This window comes from Coturnix japonica, chromosome 5 (assembly GCF_001577835.2).
Source record: "Coturnix japonica isolate 7356 chromosome 5, Coturnix japonica 2.1, whole genome shotgun sequence".
In the NCBI taxonomy this organism is placed as follows: Eukaryota; Metazoa; Chordata; class Aves; order Galliformes; family Phasianidae; genus Coturnix; species Coturnix japonica.
In genome coordinates, this window is record NC_029520.1 from 38,825,571 (window position 1) to 38,844,973 (window position 19,403).

Genomic DNA, 19,403 nt, shown 5'->3' on the forward strand with positions numbered 1-19,403 from the left:
CTTTATGGTCACTGAGAACTTAAATCTTACAAAATAAATAGTATTAGAAAGAGAAACTAACTATTTTTAGGAAGTGAACTTAACTGAAGTGAAGCAGACATTTTAATAGTAAAGGTCCAAACAGAAGAACTAGTATGTCAAAGTTACAGCAGATTTTCTATTGAAAGGATATTTCACATGAGGATTTTGTTGTTGCTGTTCCTAAAGATACACACCGCAGTTCACTGTCAGCTAGTGGTCTTGAAGAACTAATTCTTGGAAATGCTCTGTAACCCACAAAAGGTTAGGCTGAAGAATAATGGCCTCTTTTCTCTTTAGAAATCCCCAAGTATATATAATTTGATCTGAAAAATGACTTATCAGTTTTGACAGTTGTATCATAGAAAGAGAAATGTACCTGCAAAAAGTTGACTGAGTTCAGTATATAAAGTGCAAAAAATCTGGGTCTTGGCAGCTCTCTTTCTGTTGACCTTTGTTTCATTAGCAGATAAATCCTTTCAACTCTTGTACTCTTACATTTATACTTTATGGTTGTGTAAGCTATTTCAAAGGCATAGTCTGTTGAGCTGCTTAATTAGTAAATATTTGTAAATGGAATCTAAATCCTTAGTTTAAAGAGGAGGGAGACATAGATCATTGCTGAATGCAGGTGTGCACAGTTCTATGGTAGAATTATGGTAGCATAGTGCTATTCTCCCTTGTGCATTATAGAATCTCAGAACTAATTGTCAATTGTAATTTGCAAAGTACTAAGAACAATCAGAAGTCTGTTCTCATGTATTTCATCATTCTCAGTCCCAGATGGCAGAGATGAATTTTCTGTATCTTCATGAACCACGTGAATATTGTCACTCAGGAGATGTGAAAAAAGATTCATTTTTAACATTGCAGGGCTGAGAGACAATATTTCAATATAATTTTGAAAATTCAATAGTCTTCACGTTTATTCAAAATACTCTGGCAAATTTTTTTTTCAATATATTACATAGATCTTTTTATGTGATAGCCCTCTGCTTAACTAGGAATTAGTTTGCTCAGGGTTCAGGCAGAAAGTATTGCAAGGCACTTTACTGCAACAGAGAAATTCCTGGATATTGATGTAGACTAATAAAGACATCTGTTAGATGTGCAGCTGTTGCTAGACCTGAGGGTCACTAGTGCCATGACTGTATTCATTTATGAGCCTTGCCAGTGTGCCTGGAGTTTCAGCCACTCCACTGCTAACCTTGTTCACTAGATAACTAAAAAAAGAAAAAAAAGAACAAAAAACCCACAAGTCTTAACATTCTCTTTCAAGTACTTTTACGCCATTAACCAATTAGTTATTACCTACTCATTTATATTAATTTAATGGCCTGAACAAGTTGCAGAACATACCAAACTTGTTTCTATTCACATTACATCCAACAACAATTTTTGCTCTTTTTTTTTTTTTTTTTTTTTTTTTTTTTTCCCCATGCTTTCAACAGCAAAATCCCTTTATTTTTTTTCCTTGAAGTGAGGAGTGCAAAGTGAATGAAGTGATGGTCAAAACTGTAAACCTGAACTACAAAGTTTTCATCTTTTTTCTCTAATCAGTGTGAGACAGATGAATTCTCTCTGAAGTTTAAGAAGAAAACAGGGAGGAATGAATATTACTAAATGTCCACCACCTGCAGCAACACAAAATGGATTGCACAGAATACACCAATTTTAGCCAAAGAAATGAACCCAGTGAAATGCACAAAAGTCACAATGACAGCATGTTCTTTGTTTGCTTCAGTTCCTATATCCTAAATGCTAATTTTGTAAATTGTTTGCATTTTAGAGAAGAAATCACCAGATATCCCATTCAGTAAATATTTCTGTTGCATGCTATTATTTACCTGTAGGATTCAAAGCTATGCACAAATTCCAAAGACCTTGACAGTATTTCCAGAGATATTAAAACAAGCTCTGCTTTACTCCCACTCACGTAAGATGTAGAGAATCTCACTCATACTGAGAATAAATATGTTCTAGTCTGAGAGATGCTTGAAAAGATTTAATTTTAAAAAAATTAAAAGGGTAAAAATGATAAGCATTAGCTCTAGACATCAGCCCAAACAAAGGCTCTAAAGATTTCAGAATTTTAACAGAAACAGATGAGCAACATGTGTTTTCATTTCACAATGAAACCTTCTGAGTAATGGAAAAAGAAACAGTTTCTCTCTGCAGCCTGAGAGCCTGATGATGGAAATATTTGAGCATTAGTACTAGTGATGAACTGTGCTATTTCTTTTCTTGAGGTCTTCATCCACCCTTGTTTTTGTTTTGCCCTAATGACTTACTGCTTGAAATAGATCTTCTAATTAATTTCAGCAGCACATGTTGTTAATTAAAGTTTGTCTTTGAGGTACACCTCTCAAATTTTAGATTTGGGATGTGACTCCCTTGTAATGTCTCTGTGACAGTTTCTTCAGGATAGAGGTAGTAAGTGCTAAAAACTCACCTTCCCATTCATTGAATGAAAGTTCAAAGCTGATTTCTACTTCATATTTGCTCACTGCTATCACCCTTCCTACTCTCCAGAGCACATAACACACTGCTTGTTCTCCACTCAATGATTTGAATGATAGAGCTGGAAGAAGGTTCCAAGACAGCACTGAAATTCCTTTCTGAGGCACATTGGAATAAAAATGCCTCTTAGGTGACTCACCCTCTAAGAGTCCCCCACTGAAAGCAACCCTTTGCCACCTGCAGTCTTGACAGGTGACCATTTTCCTGAGCCTTGTCTGGTGCCAGAGCCCAGACCCACAGGTGAGACGTTCTGTGCAGTGGAACAGAAGAGCACAGTGTAACCAGTATTCATGCCACACTAATATAAAAGATATATCTAACATAGCTGCTACATTGTTTTTAACACACTGCTTCTAATTTCTCTGCCATGTATCGTAAGAGCAGTCAAAAGTGCAATAAAGAAAACTAAAAGCTGAAAAAATCAAGACCAACAAAGTACATTTTTTCCCTTCACAAACACAGTTACGGGGAAAAAAACATGGCAGAAACACATGCAGTTCACCAAACATTTTCTGCTATATACTCAACTATATCTCAGAAGTTTCTTTCTTGATATCTGTTAAAGAGCAGCCGAGGTCTCAGTACTCTTGGTGAGTTCTGAGGAAGGTGATCAAAATTTCAACTCATTCCACTGCATGCATTTCCAGACTTCTCTTAGATTCTCACAATAAGGAAGCAGCACAGTTCAATTCATATGCCGCTCATATTGCTTGCCTCCAGGCTGTGAGGATTCAAGCAGAGTAACAGTAAAACTTTATGACAAAAAATGCTTTATCTAGCAGAATCCAACCCATTTTAGTAATACAATTCCCCCCCCCCCCCTCTTTTTCTTTAAGAATTCCCAAGTTTATTGTCTTTGGGAATCTTGCACAAAGCTATATTTGAATGGCTAATTTGCTTCTGTTATCTAGGAACTTTAATTTGAAGCTGAACTTAGATATATCCCTTCTGTGCTGCAATCTGCAGCATAGATGTATTATAAAAGTTGACTAAAGTAAGCAGTCAGAGAAAAAATGTCCTCCCTCCTTTTCACTCTGTGCCTCTGTCAGCTAAATTCTAATTAGCAGAGGACAGATAACACTAGACAAACTCCACAAATATGCAGACACAGCTCCATAAGTAGTCTGTTGTACTCACAATAATAATGAAGATATTCCCCACTGTTATCATGGGACCACATGTCTGATAAGGCTAAACTGAATTACAGCATGAACATCAAGCACATGGCAAGTGAAGAGAGGAAAGAAGAGATGGTAAAAATTTCAACTCAAAAAAACCCCCAAAAAACCAAAAAACTAGAGGAACTCAAGGTTGTAAAAAAATGGAATAATAAAATCATATTTGCTCTGGGGATAAATCAATCCAGGAAGTATTAAAGATGGTGAAGTCCTGTAGCGAGGATGGCAGGTAAGAATGGTAGAATTTTAAAGCACAGGATTTTCCCCACTAGACACTGATAATCATCATGAATAACATATTTTTCTTGCTTTTTTGTCATACAGTAAACATTTTCTTTATGATATGATTTTTTAATGCCTGAACTAGAACATTTTTGAAAGCACATGGAGGCAGCCCAATGCTTAGATACATTTATAGTGTACTGCAGTGTCCAAGATAAGTTCTAAAGCTCAGACAATCCTGATAGGGCTTTAGGAATTTCTTGCAGATTTAATGAATGAGCATAAGTTCCTACATACTGTTTACAGTGAAGTAGGATGAACAATGTCTTTTGTTACCTATTACACTGCAACTACTGAACTAGCTGAGACCTCTTAATTCAATCAGAACATCCCAAGAGGATACAATAGTTTGCAAATTACATTTGGCATTAGGTAGCATTCTCCCCTTTAAATCCCACCTATTCACAACAACAGAGGGAAACCCAGCTGCTCTGAATTAGCATGAATGTTGGATCCAGCTGTTCTGGTAAATCCATAGCCAGCACTCCAATACATTAGATTTTAAGTTATTATATACACACATCATTAACTTTTAATAGTAGAGCAAATGAAGTATTTTCATTATGCTTGCCAGTCTATGACATTTATTTGAACCAGCCAAAATTCTTTTTTTTTCCTTTTTATAGTATATCCCTGTCTCTATAAATACAGATGTAGTTTTCTGACCATTGAAACAGGATCTTGGACTTCTGAAAGACTTAACAACAAAACACAATCCTATCTCAATGAATAGTCATAGGATATTTGATTATATGGTGATACTCCTTCGCTAAGGCATTTTTGAACTATTAATTAAAATGTCCAACTAAATCAGCCTCATCAACTCTCCGTTATCCAATGGAAATCTGTGATATTTACCAAATGAATGGTCTGAATTACATTTGTGCAAGTAAATAGCTGAGTTTATACAGAGTGACAGTAAGCTATCATGTGGATGTTGCAACACAGATGGTCTTTTCTACCAGCATTGCAAGTGCAACTGGTCTGTTTTTGGACCAGTTTTGTTTGTTTGTTTTTGCATCCTGTAAATAGCAGAAGCACATTTTCTGTTTTAACTCTATCTTCTGCAAAATGTGCTAGGCAGTGAGGTACATGCAAAATCCAACACAAAACTAAGCCCATTCTAAAAATAACATAACTAAGATAAGTCAGCATATAAAGCTCAGTCTGATTCCTTTTCAATCCTTTGGTTCTGTGAACCAGCTCCTGCTGCTTCAGCAACAGCCAAACCAAACCAAGCCCAGACAGATTGTTTCCAGGACCCAGATGTATCTGATAATGCCTTGAATAGAAACCTGAAATCTGATCTGCCAGAAATCTCAACTCTGAACTGTGAAACCACGGCTAAAAATTCAATAGTAAAACTGCTTAAGCAACCTTGGATAACTGATACCAGCAGTTTCTCAGTCATTTGTTTTTGGCTCTTTGCCACCTTCCTCTTTACCCAGTCCAGCTCATCACATAGCAGCTAATACATGCATTTCTTCCAGACCAGCTCAGTTTGCTGTTCCACGGATAAAAATGAATGGCATTGGGAGGCAGTACTTTTGCTCCCACTGAATTTTCCCTTCTATGATAGTTTTAATTCCCATCCAGATTCTCATGAAAACTGTAATATATCCAAGCACTGCTACAAAGAGTTGTCGCTGAAGACCCTAATTTCTGCCAGCATGACAACAACTCCAGGTAATACAGGAATCCATAGACAGAGCCGGTGCAAAAAAGTAAGATATAAAAGATCCTTTAGCTACAAGAAAAAGAAAATGAGACACATAAGAGATTTAGTAAAGTATTTAGTTTCCATTTCTTCCTAGAGGAATGCCACAAAGATGGCAATACTGTTCTGTGTATGCAAACTGTAAAAGAACAGAGAAGTATATCAAACCAGTGTTTACTCTGTATTTTAGCTTCAAGCTCTGGTAAAACTGGAATAAACTGGAACGGGAAATGCTTGGTAATTCATCATTATTGAATGACCCATAGATCAACCCCTGAAATTTAACAACAAACCTAAAGGTTGGTGTAGCTTAGGGCAAATAATTGAAATAATATTTTATGCTCCATTTCCATGCTGGAAACCTTACAAGGCACAAAGATCAATACTCAGCATGATAGATGGATGGTTTTGAAAGCTTCAAAAGTCATCTGGCTGACTTCAAGTTCATGAGATATGAGAAATGTATCAACCATCGCACAATTCTGCCATTAATTTTGCAAACTCACCTACTATGTTTTTGTGGAAAAGAACAAAAGGATTTGTGACTTGCCTGTGTAATAACTTCCAAAACGTGGGGAGGCAGCTCAGCTGTTTTCTAACTCCTCAAACTTTCTTCAGATCTAAAAAGCTCCAAATTTCAGAACATATTTATTCTATGCTAGGAGTTTAATTTGTGAAAGGAAATTATACTGAAAAAAACAGGGTAAAGTCAAAGGGGCTGTTTTGTTCTGAAGGTTGTCTGCAATGTACAAACTGAGGGAAGGATGGTCTGGTTCTCTCAGGGTGCACAGGAAACACATGGAAGTAGAAGAAAGGAACAATTATTAATCTGACTTTCTCACTGGCTACCCCAGAGAACACCTTGGCAAAAGAAAAGAGCTAACTGCTCAATTTCATATAAGGTTGTTAGGATTTAGTATTTTACCAGTGAAGACTTCTGCACTTTTTGTTCATTATAGCAGTACTTAAAAATTAGTTCAGATATCTAGAAATGTAGTAATTAACTCAGAGGGTTTATAGTTATTCTGGTACAAAAGGTACACCTTCTCTATCAGCTCAGTAAATTGTCTTTTTTCCTGATGAGATATAACTTCGATGATGACGGACAAGTTTATGTACTGTAGTAGGAACAGGGTAGCGTGCCTTCACTCCACAGTGAGCAAAAGCGTATGAAATGATCAGAACTGCCTCTCATAGCAGAGATACATCCACCGTGTCCTATACTTTGTACAGAATGTAATGGTGTATAGAAATTCTATAGACCATGTTATGGAATCTTCCTTTCTACTGTTCCCCATTTAAGCCTTCACTGAAGCATAGGCCAGAATCAGGTCTTTCAGTAACCTAGATGAGAGCATTACACAAGCAATTAACTGCACATGAATGAAGAGCTCTTGATAAGTGGATGTTAATAGTTCCCGGTTATTGTTCAAATGAGCATAATTTAACTTCTTAAGATATAAGGAGTTGAACTATTCCAGCTGATGATGATCAAGGTTACATGAATACCATCAGCATATCCTACTTTATCATTACACACTCCATCTACTCTCACGCTGGATATTACCCTTTACATTTCTCCTCTCTGCCTGTTTAGCTCCACACCTGTTTGCTTCCAGTCTTGCAAAGTACACTGATGGAAAGGGAAGATTCGCAATCACAACATTGTCTTGTAAAGCAGAAGAGCCTCCCTGCCAGTGAAGAGACTTCCAACACATACGGTTTTTTTAAATCATAAAGCACTTCTAACATGAGCAGTAAACTGCAAGTATAAACATAGGAGTCTAAATTCTATGTAATCTACAAATCTACAGTTTGTAAGCAGCAACATATTTGATGGTTTAAGTTAATAAAACATTATCTAGAAAACCAAATGTTATTTAAACATAAGATCTACTGTACAGTCAACAAAGTACAATTGGAAAGAGTACCATAGTAGGACAACAAAGGAACATGCAGAGAAGACCCATATCTGAAGATTTAGGTTAGCAATGAAAAGCTCCACAAAGAAAGAATCTCCAAAAAGAGATCGTTAGTCAGCCCTTAAATGTGATCTAGGATGGAAGGCTGAATTGCCTTCACCTGTGCTCCCATGGCTGAACCAGTCTTTGCCACAGGTGATCAATCAGTGGTTCAGGCCGTGACTCAGCAGTTCCCATGCAATATACTGATGAAGTAGATAAGGCTGGAAAATTCACCTGCTTCAGCCTAAGTCCACAGGATTGACTCCAACTCCAGTCTTAATGAATTTCCATACCCTCATTCTCAGCTTCAGCATTTACATTATAGCTGGAAGTAAAACTGTCCACACTGAAGCCTTTCCACATGTTTGGAGCAGATCTTGTGGCTTATCATCAATATATGTTACTTCTGTACAAAACTTAATTTGGGAATAAACACTTAGCATTGAGTAGTTTGAAACAGGGCAGCAAAGCTTCACAGTCCTCTCAATGTGGAGCATCTGCATTCATTTAAATATCTTGTTTTAAAGAAAAATAAAGTAGATCCATGAAAACAGAGGTAGAATATTATTTTGCCAAGTTAAATAATCTCTCAAGATACCTCTTTCTCTTAAATAGTTTCAAGGGATGTAGCTATGAGGATTATGAATCAGATTAGCTTGAGGGGAAAAAAAAAAAATCGTGGAGAAAATTGACATAGAATATTTTCTGGACCAATCACCTACATTTTTCATTCTGTAACAGCTTTACCTTCCTGTTTTGTTTTATACTGTAAATTAAGTTATAATTTTAAGTTTTAATTCCCAGCATACCATTCATTAACTTCAATGTAGATGGGAGGATTCCAAAGGATAAAGCTGTCAGAGTTTCTCAGCTACATAGCAATAAGAATTTTTAGCAAAATCAAAACTGTCTGTTTTTCTCTAACTTGTTCTGAGTAACAATTAAATTGCAAAGCAGAAAGAAAGAAAAGAAGCCTTAGGCAAGCACTTCAACCCAACTGGTTGAACTGCTTATTAACATCTGCAAACAAGCTCCTATAATGAGAAGTGTCATAGAAGTGACACAGTTGTCATTGACAGAGAGAGATATGAAAAGCTGTTAAGATAAACATTTTTAACCAGATCCTTTGTACTTTTGGAAAATAATAACCGTAAAGCACAGTGAGGTTTACTAGCGGTATTGTTGGATGCAGTCTAGATATTTTTTTTAATTTCTGTTTATACAGATTGAAATTTGTTTTTTCCTGGCCTCCTTCAATCCATCACCATGAAAGAAGATAGACAAATACTAAGTATCAGTTTTTTTAATTACAGTTCTGACATGTTTCTAAATAAAACTTCATCTAGAATGTACGGGTTTGTCAAGGCAACCAGCAGAACGTGTTTTCTCATGAAATTAGGCATTTGGAAAAGAAAAAATATGAATTAGTATATAATGTTATCTTTATGACTGGAAATATGTATCTGATTTACTGTTTAATTTTTGTTACTTACATGAAAAGGTGATGTGCTTTAAAATTCCTGACAGATAAGAGCTTTGTCTTGTGTTTCATCATTCCTCAACCCAGAGGATTTCAAAGGAATTTGCTGCTTTTGTCACATCATCATCCTTCTGCAATAGAAGAGAATTGTGGAGGATGGGAAAGGAAGTTTAACATTTGTTTCTGGATGTAAATCCCTCTCAGATGACTTTAACTGCAGTGAGTCTTGAACCATACACATACAGAATTTATTCTGCTCAGCAGTAGTAGTAGTGATATGTGCAAAGCAGATATCTCTTTTTAAAAAAAATCTGGCATTTTATCCTTAAATATGGAAAAATAGCTGCTAAAATTCCAAATTCCAAAAAAAAATGGCTGCTCTGCAACTGCTAGTTATAAACTAGAAGACAGACCAGCGTCTCCCATCTGGTGGGCAGGATAAATCCTCTTCTGATTTTAATTTTTTTTACTCGCTAAGAAAATGTCTCTGTGGTTCTTATATATATTAAAAAAACAAAAAAAAACAACAAAAAAAAAAGTACATATAGGAATATAGGATTGTTTTGCTTGCTTTTGAGATTTAGCTGAAGTTTTTTCACATCGCAGCTATTAGCTAAAAAGAGAACTGGATCCAGCTGATAGCTCCACCATCAGAATTTTCATGCAGATGAGCTTAAATGGCAGGTGTGAGGATTTGTAGTGGAATCTGTTATAAGACTGAAGGAAAGTTAACCTATCTTTTGTATCGTAGCTGCTCATCCAGACATATTCAGATATTCCCTTGTTCTGGCAATCCTGCTTGTTTCTTTCACTGTAAATTTGTCTTATTCTTTTTTCAACACCCATCACAAACTCCGTGACCTTTTTCTTCTTTAAAATATTCTTCCCTTGAGCCAGGTCCTTCCTCAGGTTTATCCTCTGTCATAAAAAAGGTTATCAGCAGTTTCTTCCTATTTTTTACTGGGTAGCTGTAGATCTGACACTTTATTAAACAGTTTACATTAATTTTCTGGAGAGGCATAGTTTATTGGTCCACTGATGCAGACCTAGGGAACTGATTACAAAAGTGAGTTTTCAGCTTTCCTAGACTGTACCACAACTTCATTCACAAAAGTAAACTGAGAGAAATAGCTAGCTTCCAAATGAAAGCGTGGCACACATATATATATATATGTAATATATATAATATATAATTTATAATATATAATAATAATATATAATATTCTAGTAGATCATTAGCATTCATACATAACTAACTAGGCTTAAATTCACAAAGAGTGAATTTTAGCAGTTACTTGGACTGGTAGCTACCCTGCCAATATAATATAATTATAGACAGAGACCTTGATGAATAAACTACCCAAATGGGATCTCCACTCCCCATCTATTAAATATGATAATAACATTACTTACTGTAGTCCTTAGATGATTTTTTATAGTGAGACATCTTGATCTTTGTGAAAGAATGTGTGTTTCTACAAATCCGTCTGCATGAAAACAAAGGGTATCTTTTCAAGGCCAGAAACTGCTCCTGTTTACAAAGGACAGCATTAGTAATGGATATATATAGATCATGGGTGGGATATAAGGATATTAATAGAAGAAACATATTTGATTGTTTTAATGAGAAAGATAATATTTCCTTTGAAATTCTAATTGTTTTTGTTATATTTTATGTTGTGAATTAGTTATCTATTTCTAGTGATTCTTACCAAGGCAGTAAAGATACACTGTGCCCTACTGTTCAAAAGGAATAGGTGAAGTTAAGAGATAATTTATGCAAAGTAATGTCAAAAGTACAAATTACAAGTTCAGCCACTTTTGAAGGCAGATATTCTATTGGTTCTTTAAAAGAGGGAATTATATACCTGCTTATAGAGAGCAATAAATTTCCTTCTAAAAAAAAACACAAAACAAAGTAGTTTCTGAGCTCTTAAGTACAAGAATTATGCTTAATTCATGATAAAGTGACAGCACCAATAGTAACATTTAATGTTCCCAATATTGTCGTGTTACAATAAATCAAACTGTTAGAAGCTTTAAGACTCTATTTTTCTTTCTGAAAAGAGAGTGCTTTAATTTGAGTGAACGATAGCTCATGATTAAGAAGCAGCTTACTGATAGTGAATGTATGAATTTGTGTCTCTTTAGCAGTCACAGAGAACTGCATGCATATTTTATAAAGTATGCAATGCATTTATCTGCCAGCATGCCAATTATCATTCTGGGACTTTATCAGTATGATAGGAGTTAGAGAGGCCAAGTTTACAGGTAGAAATAATGATTTAATGATTGTTTGGAATATGTCTGCTATCTTGCTTCGAAGTGGTGTATTTTTTCTTGTTAGTACATGGAGCTTTCAATTATAATGGTAAAGGAAGAAATTCAAATCAAAAGATAACATGCCTGGCAGTAGTCACTCTGCATAAAACTCCTTTTTTTGCACCTGCACATCTCAAAGTGTTGAAAAGAATGAACAATTCTATGTCTGCCACTGATAAAGAATTTGCAAGTAGGAAAATAATGCTTTTGATAACAGTATTTATATTTCATTATTTTGTTTATTCAAAACTAGTTACAAATGAAGCTTCCCACATGCTGAATACTTTGTAAGTACTAAATAACAGTCACCATTCACTAAATAGGAACTAGTCCTTCTGAAATAGATGGTCAAGGATAAGATGAAGAGAGAAAACAGGATAACGCTAATTCTACTAGAATTATATTGAGAAATTAAGACATTAATGGGAAGATCAAGAAAAAAAAATCTTCTGAATTTCTTAGGAAAAAACAACATGGATTAATATCTCAAGTCTCAGGATGGCCTCTGTCTATCTTTCCTGTTCCTCTTGATACTTTATTGTTCATTGAAATACTTGAAAAGGAAATACAGGCTCTGAAATCCAAAGATTAAGGTGACAAATGGAAAGACTGCAACTCATTTGGTCTTTTCTGGGGAAAGAATTGACTTACTCTAAATTTTAATAAATATTTTCTAGCTTCAAACAACGTTTCTTTTTAGGCAGGAGCTTTCTCTTAAGCCTTTCTTAACAGCACCTACTCACATTCTTGCATGATTTGTGAGTCTTGTTCATCTTGTTCATTCTCTCCCCTTGCAACAAACTGGAATGCTAGACTTCAGACTCAGCACTGGATGTTCTGCCAGTTGGTGGCACTGGTGAACAAAGGAAGTGCAGCTGATGTTGCGGTTGGGTTGGGACAATCCCAGGTGTGTATACAAACTGGAAGGAGAACTCATTTAGAACAGTCCTGCAGAAGAGGATCTGGGGGGTCCTGGTGGATGAAAAGCTTGACACTAGCCAGTATTGTGTGCTTCTGGCCCAGGTGGCCAACACTATCCTGGGCTGCATCAAAAGAAGTGTGGCTAGCAGGGTGAGGGAAGTAATTGTCGCCCTCTGCTTTGCCCTCATGAGGCCCTATTTGAAATACTATGTTCAGGCCTGGGGCACCCAGTACAGAAAGGATGTTAAGCTAATTAAACAGATGCAGAGGAAATGAAAATGATCAGATGGCTGGAGAACCTCTCCTATAAAGAAAGGTTGAGGAAGATGGGCTTGTTTATCTTGGAAAAGAGAAGACTGCAGGGAGAACTCATTGCGGCATTCCAGTGCTTGAGAAGAGCTTATAATCAGAAAGAAAACAGACTTTTTGCCCAATTTGATAGTGATAGGACAAGGAGGCACAGTTTCAAACTAAAGGAGTGAGATTCAGACTAAATATAAGAAGGAAATTTCTTACTCAGAGGGTGATGAGGTTCTGGCACTGGCTGTCCACAGAAGTTGTGGATGTCCCAACCCTGGAGGCATCCATGGCCAGGTTGGTTGTGGCTCAGGACAGCCTGGCAGGTGAGGGGCCAACCAACTCACCACCTGCTGTGGGTTGAGAGTAGATGATCTTTAAGATCCCTTCCAATCCAAGCCATTCTGTGATGTTATGTAGGACAAGATCCACTGAAGGATTTAGCTGCTATAAAATGGAGAATCAGATATCCTCTGACAGAGACAGGAACTGAACCTGGCTACTCACTGTTATCCATGAGCACTTCATCTTGAGGAACTGAATTTTAGTGGGTCACCCTGCAACTCATGATTAGAAAAGATCATGACACTTTTCCCTGTACTCTGTCCTCCTTAGGAGTATAGTGTTTTTAGATATTTGTTATCTTAGGTAGTTTCAGACAGGAGGTCCCACAATCTGACTAATTTAATCTGATGGTTGCAGGGACTGTTCTCCAGTTTTTCAACATTGTGTTACATCTGAACTACCATGTTCTCTCCTCTTTTTTACTTTAATATTTTTCAGTTTTTTAACAGTCTAGATGAAAGGATTACTTAATAGTAGCTGCCAAAATAAAGGATAAGAGATTGAGAGCAAGAGAAATTTGAAAGAAAAAACAATGAATTTAGCAGTTGCTGGTATTTATCTCAGATCAACCCATTTCAGCCTTCAGTGGACCTTGCAACCACCGTGGTGTTTCACATCCATTTGTCAAGTTCCAAAACTTGTAGTTTGATTAATTCATTTTTGCAGCCCCACACCACTTCTGACAGGTAGTATTATCAACTCTATTTTATACAAGCAGACCTCAGGTATGAAGAGGCCTAATGTTTTGTGCCTGGTCACACTGAATGATGAGGAAATGTTTGGAATTAATGTCAGCTCTTCAGACTTTCTGTCCTCTGCATTAAGACTTACCAATGCAGATGGGAGAAAATGTAGAAAAGCTCTTGTGTGTGTCAATTTGCATATTTTCTATGTTTTTTACCATTAAACTACCTGTTTGGCATCTTATATTAGAGGTTCCTTGTGTTGGAAAAAATTCTCTGCCAGGCTAACCTACTTATAACTTCCAAAGCAACACTTTGGCTAAATGTGAGACTAGTTTTTTTGAATGATGCACATGCAATTTTTTATTTTAAAAAATCCTTCTTTCCTCTTAGCTTCATCTTCCCCATGCTCACAACCCGGCTATGATTTACAGAGCACCAAAATATTTTATCAGACCTGAACTGGAATACAGCAGCTTTGCCACATGACCAAATTTGTTAGCAAAAGATAAATCAACATGTCAGACAAAAATACAGGGAAGATAACACAAATGGTAAATGTGGAAGGCCTCCCTAATGGGAGGGGCTGGATTTTGCAGGGGGACATTAATGATCGATGGTGCAGAAAAGAGAGTTTCCTTTGCAATGATGTTACATTGCCTTTAAATAGAGTAGTAGGGTGAGGGAAGAAGGAAGAGAGAAGAAAGGGGGAAAAAACGTGATTTAGTTCTAAGACATATGATATGCAAGGTTGTGATTTTTGAACTGCTTTGCCTCTAAGATTAACATTAACTCAGACTGACATTTTTCACCAACCTTTATGCAGGGAAAGGAATAGTCTGAAGAACTTTCTAACATGTTTATGAATTGCTAGCATGCTTGAAATAGAAAGGCTAGATCACGATGTTTGTTAATGGAAGTTGGACTATTCACATACTCATAAGAATACTAGCAGGCAATTAAATTAAGGAAGTAATAAGTGTAAACCAACCCTAAAACTCTTTAAGAAAACACTTTCAGCTTAAGGCAGGCACAAACTAGGTATTTTACATATCCAAACACCTACAAGCCCAGCAACTGCTACTTAATGTTCAGCAATGAATTGGAGAGCCCAAAATATAGAATACTTTGTGCCCTGCTCTCAGACCTCTGAACTCCAGGAGATGGACAAGCTGCTGATGCAGGAGAATGATACCATCAAGTCCAGAATATAAACTAAAGCCACAGGCACTGATGAAACTACACTCTTCCCAGATTGTCCTCTATTGCTTAATTCATAGTAACCAGGACATTCTTGCTTTGCTTTAATTTCACTGTGTATGTGGAGTACTAGTAGTAAGGCAGTGCCCCAGTACTGTCAACACAGTCAAAAGAGCCTGGACAATCAACGCCTTTACCAGAGAGACAGTCTACATTTCTTGTATCTAATTTAAATGTCTGAGTTAGTACCTGGCCTTCATACAGGCTGCATACAGGATAATCTGGGATGCTTCAGATACTCTGCCAAGACTCAGCTCATAATACAGAGAGTTGAAATGCTTAGTGTGGGCATCTTCTTTAAATGTGCAACCTATCTCACAGGCTCTTCACCGTGAGCAGGAGTTAGGAGGACAGTTCAAGTGTTTGGCTTTACCACAGCAAAGACAATTCACGTAAGCTTATTTTGGGAGCATAACAGTGACTGCACTGAGACAGACCAAAACGTCATTAAACTATTACTCTTAAGGAACACTGACAGATACCCAGAGAGTTCTTAGTGAATAACAAGATGATGAGAAGACAGTGATAATCCCCATACCTTCAATGTATGTCCCCAGTTCCCCAGTATATCATTATTATGTTATCAGGGGAGGGGAGAAGGGAAGGAAGTGAGTACTTCCCTTCAGCAGCAGCAGCATTTCTGTCAGAATATTATGAAACAAGGATGAAAACATTTTTTTCTTTCTTTTTTTTTTTTTTTTTTTTTTAAATTATCTTGGTTTACTTACATAAAAATCTTCTCTTTAAATCCCTTGTAATAAAATTATAGTGCAGGAATCCAGGTGCAAAAAACATTATTGTTACTCTCTGATCAAATCACTCATTAGAGAATATCACTTTCTCTATAACTCTGCTGCAGTACTTAGAAAGAATGCACAGTATATGAATGTGTTTTTCAATCACTTTTCTCCCACTGGAGGAGCTACAAATATCCATTCCTATTATAAAAGGCAATTTAGAAAAAATAATATGTTGCTCTTTTCCCCTCTACAACTACATGCCAAAAGACAGAGGGGATAAAGATATTAAGTACTAAAGCATGCATAATAACTACGTAAGAATTAACAGAATTGTGCTAGAAAGTGTCAGCAACTGAGTAAGAAAGATGTAATTCAAAGTTAAATTCAAACAAAAAAAACAACAACAAAGGAATTTTTGTGAGAAGGGATGATTGAATGCAGCAATAAAGAGAGAATTGAGACAATAACTAGAGGCTGCATGGCTGGACATATTTAAAACAAAAATACAGTCATTCTCAATATGAACATAAAAATGGGAGCGGAAGGTGTGAGAGTCCATTGCAGCAAATATCCAATATAAATTCTGTAATAAAAGAATGGCATCTGGATTTTACAGTGCTAACATCAAACTGTAAAGGTCTGACTGGGGCAGTCCTGGTTTTCAATGCCAGCCTGCTGTTTCAAAAACCCTCTGCATATATGATACTTATAAAATCCAAAAAACATTGCTTAAAGACAAATGAGGAATAACCCGATAAATATAGCCCTAGATAAGTCATCTCAGATTTTACACAAATGGCCCAGTGAATACTGGGGCTTGTTTCCAAAAGTTGCAGTTCATTATTGATGGACATTAGGGTCAAATGAACAAGTCATTATTTCCAGCAATTTCTTAGTCTCTGTAGGTTAACTTTTGATCTGTTTGGAGCAACTTCACTAATTTGGAGCTTTTGCTGTTTGGTTTCATGTTTGCTTTTCTGAATATGTGTTTACCTATTGAAAATGCAGCACAAGAATTCTGAAGAGAAACATGTCACACTTCATGTTGAATAGATGTAATTTTTAGAACCAGTCTCCAGGTCAAAATATGAACTTTTGCTTTTTTCATAGCATTAGTGAGAACAGAAGGTTATTCTAAGAAATGCCTCCTGTTAAGATTAGAGTATTATGGATTATAAATTCTCAGATAGTAGAAGCAGAGTTTTATCACGTTTAATAAAAGCAAAATATCTGGAGAAGGTAAAGGGAAGGATTTTCCTGCTTCTTTCACACGTCCAGGTAGGTGGACTTGGTCTTTGCTTAATGTTCTGTTCTACTACATGAATAAGTTCATTCCATCTTCCTTCGTATTCTCTTCGACTAGCCTTCTCCTTGAGCACTTCTCTTTTTTTTTTTTTCCTAATACATGGTGTCATGCAGACTTCCTTTTCTCCTCCCATACCCTTTCTATTTTGGAAAATTCTGTAAAATTTCAAAGGTGTACATCCCTCATAGTGAAAGACTTAACTATCTAAGAATGCCACAAAACTTAATTACTGAAGTCCTCATTATTGTCTATGATCATCTGTACTATCACATGGTAGTCTCTGATTAGAAAGATGAGCAATCTGGAAAATTAATAGTTCACAATGACCATTCAACAAAACTAATGAAGCACTGGAATGAAACTAAGGGACGAGGTAGATTTTCTATGATTTGAATATTTAAATCAAGGTTAGTCACAGCACTTGATCTCAGGGTAAGGGTTACATGGTCTTCTTCCATCCAGGACATAGGGTTATCTGGAGATAGATTCTTCTGGATTTAGAGAGTAGAAGTTCTCCTATCTTAAAATGTCCTGGATTGAAAAGGACCTCAAAGATCATTTGGTTTCAACCCCCTGCTATGTTCAGGGCTACCAACCGCTAGACCAGGCTGCCCAGAGTCACATCCAGCCTTGCTTTGAATATCTTCAGGGATGGGGCATCCACAGCCTCCCTGGACAACCTGTTCCAGTCAGTCACCACCCTCTGAGTGAGAAACATCCTCCTAATATCCAACCTAAATCTCCCCTGTCTTAGTTTAAAACCATTCCCCCTTATCCTATCACTAACAACTCCTTAAACAGTTGTTAAATCCTCCTCCTAATTAGGCATATATGCATTTAAATGGAAGAGGGAGCAGAAGCATTTCAGTCTGGATTACTGTGGTGGTGAGCTAAGTTTTAGAAATTCTTCTAAATTCTTTCCTCTCCCCAACAGCCACAGTTCTTTGATCATTTCAGTAACTGGGTATACAGCCCAACAATATGGTTGCCCTGGGACTGCACTGAGATGTGACAGAGACATATCCTAGTGGCTTAGAGGAAAAGAACAAGCAAATTGGACTTCGTAAGCAGCAGTACCGGCTTCATTACCCAAAATAGTAGCTAACACAACAAAATAAGAGAGAAAGAGAGGAAGAAGTGATAATGTCATATATACTCCCACAGTAGGATGATATCATGGTGTGTCTCTCATAGTTCTGACAGACTAGCTGAAGACCCACAGCAGAGGGAGGTCTCTAGCAAATGTGTCATTTGGAAGGCTGGATTCTTTACAGGAAGGTTAAAGGATTTGGGTGACAAATGCTGAAGCATACAGGAAGGTATCTTGCCATTAAGGATAAGATTAGTATGCCAAAGGACTTATTCCTTATATTCTTACTTTCAGTTTTGCATTTTGTATCTAGGAGCCTGACTTTATTTATTTATTTGCTATTAAGGTTCTCAGTTTTACAGTGGGGTCAGGTACACTAAGTTAAGCTGATTTCCAATACTACAAAAACGAAGCAGCATACATGATGGACCACGAGTAATCAGCACTGCCAAACCCATAACTTCTAACTGACTGTTGTGTTGCTAAATAGAAGTAGCTGAACTTGATTGCTCTTTTCATACTCCTGAAGACCTCTACTGTGAGCCTCTCCTTCTGCATGACAAAGCAGATATTTCTCTAGTTAAATTTGTTGATCCAGTTTGTTGTCAGGGAACCCCAGTCCTAACATTTCTAAATAACTTGATTCATGGTATGATTCTTTATGACGAATAAGCAAGCAATATGCTGTCTTTTGGCCTCCTGAGGTATTGTAACAGGATTATTGAATTTTACATTATTGACCCATCAATAATGATTCAATACTAACTCCAGCAGAAATGTGCAGGAGAGAGAGATGACTGTGTCTGCTACAGTACAGTTCCAGTTTGAGACATGTCTGATTACTGTAGCATTACAAATGAAAAAGAAGGTATATAAAGAACACTTCCTTACCTTTTTTGACTTCTGTCAACAAGTAGTTCAAGATCATCAGCTGCTCAAATAAAAAAAAACCAAAAACACATCAAAAAGGACAAGTAAAAAAAACCTGAGTTTTCACTGTTGCTGTCAGCCTGCAGCTATTATAAATGAGTCATTTATAAGTATGTAATTTACTGAATGTGTATAGAAGCACATTTAATGCTGCTACAAAGGCAGCTTGGATGTTTAATGAGGTTTTTATAGCACATTGTGCTAAGTTTAATGCAGGTGTGTAGGTATAGCTTCCTCAGCAATCACTAAGGATTGGTTAAAGGTGTTCTCTTTCGATTGTAAGCCTGAAAAAAGTGTATTTAAATAGGGCTCTGGGTAAATTTACATAATTATTTTAAACCTTTCCATGT

General features: G+C 36.6%; 1 long non-coding RNA gene across 1 annotated transcript; it reads right to left on the reverse strand.

Moving 5' to 3' along the window:
- Window positions 1–3,380: 3,380 nt before the first annotated feature.
- LOC116653540 lies at window positions 3,381–19,191 on the reverse strand. Its single transcript, XR_004307598.1, has 4 exons — window positions 19,015–19,191; window positions 10,573–10,690; window positions 9,173–9,290; window positions 3,381–8,095 (listed from the first exon to the last, which is right to left on the reverse strand). It is a non-coding gene; the product is annotated as an uncharacterized LOC116653540 (long non-coding RNA).
- Between the last annotated feature and the right edge of the window lie 212 nt (window positions 19,192–19,403).